Raw genomic sequence first — 5,236 nt, forward strand, 5'->3', positions numbered from 1 at the left:
TGACCCCGGGGTTTAGCATTTTTTCAAAAAAATCTTTTTCTGCCGGTTAAGTTGTCGAGGGCTGATTTCTTTTCCTGTGATTAAATGCCTTCTGTTTCGACCACCAACCTCTCAGGGGAGCATTTGCAACCGTTTGGCACCATTTTTGAGTGATTTGCCGACTTTCAGATTTTTTATGAAATTGTGACCCCGGGGCTTAGGGATTTTTTCAAAAAAATCTTTTTCTGTCGGTTAAGTTGTCGATGGCCGATTTCTTTTCCTGTGATTAAATGCCTCCTGTTTCGACCGCCAAAGGTCTCAGGGGAGCATTTACAACCGTTTGGCACAATTTTTGAGTGAATTACCGAAAGTCAGATTTTTTATGAAATTGTGACCCCGGGCCTTAGGGATTTTTTCAAAAAAATCTTTGTGTGCCGGTTAAGTCGTCGAGGGATGATTTATTTTCCTGTGATTAAATGCCTTCTGTTTCGACCTCCAAACCTCTCAGGGGAGCATTTGCAACCGTTTGGCACAATTTTTGAGGGAATTGCCAAAAGCCAGATTTTTGATGAAATTGTGACCCCGGGGCTTACGATTTTTTTTTAAAAAACTTTTTCTGCCGGTTCAGTTGGCGAGGGCTGATTTCTTTTCCTGTGATTAAAAGCCTTTTGTTTCGACCGCCAAACCTCTCAGGTGAGCATTTGCAACCGTTTGGCACCATTTTTGAGTGAATTGCCGAAAGTCAGATTTTTGATGAAATTGTGACCCCGGGACTTAGAGATTTTTTAGTGCCGGTTAAGTTGTCGATGGCCGATTTCTTTTCCTCTGATTAAATGCCTTCTGTTTCGACAGCCAAACCTTTCAGGGGAGCATTTGCAACCGTTTGGCACCATTTTTGAGTGATTTGCCGACTTTCAGATTTTTGATGAAATTGTGACCCCGGGGCTTAGGGATTTTTTCAAAAAAATCTTTTTCTGTCGGTTAAGTTGTCGATGGCCGATTTCTTTTCCTGTGATTAAATGCCTCCTGTTTCGACCGCCAAAGGTCTCAGGGGAGCATTTACAACCGTTTGGCACAATTTTTGAGTGAATTACCGAAAGTCAGATTTTTTATGAAATTGTGACCCCGGGCCTTAGGGATTTTTTCAAAAAAATCTTTGTGTGCCGGTTAAGTCGTCGAGGGATGATTTATTTTCCTGTGATTAAATGCCTTCTGTTTCGACCTCCAAACCTCTCAGGGGAGCATTTGCAACCGTTTGGCACCATTTTTGAGGGAATTGCCAAAAGCCAGATTTTTGATGAAATTGTGACCCCGGGGCTTACGATTTTTTTTAAAAAAACTTTTTCTGCCGGTTCAGTTGGCGAGGGCTGATTTCTTTTCCTGTGATTAAAAGCCTTTTGTTTCGACCGCCAAACCTCTCAGGTGAGCATTTGCAACCGTTTGGCACCATTTTTGAGTGAATTGCCGAAAGTCAGATTTTTGATGAAATTGTGACCCCGGGGCTTAGAGATTTTTTAGTGCCGGTTAAGTTGTCGATGGCCGATTTCTTTTCCTCTGATTAAATGCCTTCTGTTTCGACAGCCAAACCTTTCAGGGGAGCATTTGCAACCGTTTGGCACCATTTTTGAGTGATTTGCCGACTTTCAGATTTTTGATGAAATTGTGACCCCGGGGCTTAGCATTTTTTCAAAAAAATCTTTTTCTGCCGGTTCAGTTGTCGAGGGCTGATTTCTTTTCCTGTGATAAAAAGCCTTCTGTTTCGATCGCCAAACCTTTCAGGGGAGCATTTGCAACCGTTTGGCACCATTTTTGAGTGATTTGCCGAAAGTCAGATTTTTGATGAAATTGTGACCCCTGGGCTTAGGATTTTTTCAAAAAAATCTTTTTCTGTCGGTTAAGTTGTCGATGGCCGTTTTCTTTTCCTGTGATTAAATGCCTCCTGTTTCGACCGCCAAAGGTCTCAGGGGAGCATTTACAACCGTTTGGCACAATTTTTGAGTGAATTACTGAAAGTCAGATTTTTTATGAAATTGTGACCCCGGGCCTTAGGGATTTTTTCAAAAAAATCTTTGTGTGCCGGTTAAGTCGTCGAGGGCTGATTTATTTTCCTGTGATTAAATGCCTTCTGTTTCGACCGCCAAACCTCTCAGGGGAGCATTTGCAACCGTTTGGCACCATTTCTGAGTGAATTGCCGAAAGTCAGATTTTTGATGAAATTGTGACCCCGGCCGGGGTTTAGCATTTTTTCAAAAAAATCTTTTTCTGTCGGTTAAGTTGTCAATGGCCAATTTCTTTTCCTGTGATAAAAAGCCTTCTGTTTCGACCGCCAAACTTTTCAGGGGAGCATTTGCAACCGTTTGGCACCATTTTTGAGGGAATTGCCAAAAGCCAGATTTTTGATGAAATTGTGACCCCGGGGCTTAGGATTTTTTCAAAAAAATCTTTGTGTGCCGGTTCAGTTGTCGAGGGCTGATTTCTTTTCCTGTGATTAAAAGCCTTCTGTTTCGACCGCCAAACCTCTCAGGGGAGCATTTGCAACCGTTTGGCACCATTTTTGAGGGAATTGCCAAAAGCCAGATTTTTTATGAAATTGTGACCCCGGGGTTTACGATTTTTTAAAAAAAATCTTTTTCTGTCGGTTAAGTTGTCAATGGCCAATTTCTTTTCCTGTGATAAAAAGCCTTCTGTTTCGACCGCCAAAGGTCTCAGGGGAGCATTTACAACCGTTTGGCACAATTTTTGAGTGAATTACTGAAAGTCAGATTTTTTATGAAATTGTGACCCCGGGCCTTAGGGATTTTTTCAAAAAAATCTTTGTGTGCCGGTTAAGTCGTCGAGGGCTGATTTCTTTTCCTGTGATTAAAAGCCTTTTGTTTCGACCGCCAAACCTCTCAGGGGAGCATTTGCAACCGTTTGGCACCATTTTTGAGTGATTTTCTGAAAGTCAGATTTGTGATGAAATTGTGACCCCGGGGCTTAGGATTTTTTTTAAAAAAATCTTTTCCTGCCAGTTCAGTTGTCGAGGGCTGATTTCTTTTCCTGTGATTAAAAGCCTTTTGTTTCAACAGCCAAACCTCTCAGGGGAGCATTTGCAACCGTTTGGCACCATTTTTGAGTGAATTGCCGAAAGTCAGATTTTTGATGAAATTGTTACCCCGGGGCTTAGGATTTTTTCAAAAAAATCTTTTCCTGCCGGTTCAGTTGTCGAGGGCTGATTTCTTTTCCTGTGATTACATGCCTTCTGTTTCGACCGCCAAACCTCTCAGGGGAGCATTTGCAACGGTTTGGCACCATTTTTGAGTGAATTGCCGAAAGTCAGATTTTTTATGAAATTGTGATTTTTTCAAAAAAAAAATCAGATTTTTTATGAAATTGTGACCCCGGGGCTTAGCATTTTTTCAAAAAAATCTTTTTCTTCCGATTATCTTGTCGTTGGCGATTTCTTTTCCTGTGATAAAAAGCCTTCTGTTTCGACCGCCAAACCTCTCAGGGGAGCATTTGCAACCGTTTGGCACAATTTTTGAGTGAATTACTGAAAGTCAGATTTTTTATGAAATTGTGACCCCGGGGCTTAGGGATTTTTTCAAAAAAATCTTTTTCTGCCGGTTAAGTTGTCGAGGGCTGATTTATTTTCCTGTGATTAAATGCCTTCTGTTTCGACCGCCAAACCTCTCAGGGGAGCATTTGCAACCGTTTGGCACCATTTTTACTGGTAAGTTCCTCCAGACGGAAGTGGCTTCTCTTCAGCGTTCCAGCCAGCCAGCCCCTGCAACCAGGGAATTACACTGCTCCTTGTTTTCCTTTTCCAGTTGATAGGGCCCATCTGCAGTATACATTTAATGCACCATCATACCGTTTTAAAAAACCAGCGTTTCTTCCAAAGAATTCTGGGAGCTGTAGTTCATTAAGGGTGCTGAAAGCAGTTAGGAGACACCCCCGGTCCCCTCATAGAGCTACAATTACTTCTCTGAGTTCCTTGGGATGAAAGGTTGATTGTTAAACTACTCTGAAAATTCTTGCTTGTTACACAGAATCTGATTCTCTATGTTGCAAAAAAAGATATGCAGCATTTTTAGAAGAAGGCTGTCTTCAATCAAACCAATCAAATATATAGCTATATTCCAGAGCGAGTGGTACCAGGCGTCCTGTGTCAGATTGGCTGTTTTCCATTGAGTTGCTATTACCATTTGTGGTACCAAAATCATCTATAAAACTAAGGATTTTTATTTCCAGCCAGAACTCAGGTGGGTGCCATTGACACCTGAGGGAGGCATCCATGGTGAGTTCCAACACCTCTTTTTCTAGAAAAAACAGCACTGTATAAGACTTACCCTTTTGACAATGTATCTACATTGGTATCACCAAAATATTCAGGAAATTAATTGGGACAACAAACAATAACTTAATTGGTAACATTTGTCATTTCTGTCAAAATTAAACCCCCCAATCTTGAATCAACTGACATTTCCCTCATAAATGGTAAAATGCACACATTTATTGCAATAATCAGGTGGTACAAAAGAAGACATTTTTTGACATTTGCAAGGGAGTAAGATACTACTTGTGTAGTAATTTGAAGGGTCCCCCCCCCCAAGGAAACTCGAAAAGTGAGATTCTGATTCCTAAAAGCTCCTCCCCTTTGGAGCCGGAGCCTCCGGATCGGTGCCAGGAGTAGAGGGAAGATCGCGGCCACGCTCCACGTCCACCCTCCCTATCCAAAGGGCTGGAGCAAAAGGCTCCCTTAAAAGCAAAGGCCACCACATCCCGGGCTTTTACCATTAGAAACGCGTGACAAACGCGCATAATGTGCTGGAACCCAAAGGGATCACCGGGAAGCAGAAGGCTGGGATGTTGGAGGAGACCAGTGAAATCATTAGTCATTGGAACCATTCGTGTCGATTTTTTAATGCCAATTTATTCAAAGACCATCCACCTCCACGCCCTCCTCCCACGAGCTCAGTGTGATCCTAACTGTCAACTTTTCCCTTTTCTTGCGAGGAATCCTATTCGGAATTAGGGAACTTCCCTTAAAAAAGGGGAAAGTTGGCAGCTCTGCACTTGATTCTCCAGCTCTCCGTTTTAGTCTCGCAACAGCCCCGCAATGGAGATGAGGCTGAAAGGCAGCGACTGGTCCAAGGCCCGCCCTTCATGTGGGCGGGTGGAGAATACAGTTGGCGGGCCAAGGCGGCCCCCGCCCTGGAAGCTGCTTTGCTGGGCGGCCCGTCCCGCTCCTCCGCCCGGCCCGCGCAGGGAGGCG

The sequence above is a fragment of the Podarcis muralis genome, chromosome 7 (genome assembly GCF_964188315.1).
Source record: "Podarcis muralis chromosome 7, rPodMur119.hap1.1, whole genome shotgun sequence".
Lineage (NCBI taxonomy): Eukaryota > Metazoa > Chordata > Lepidosauria > Squamata > Lacertidae > Podarcis > Podarcis muralis.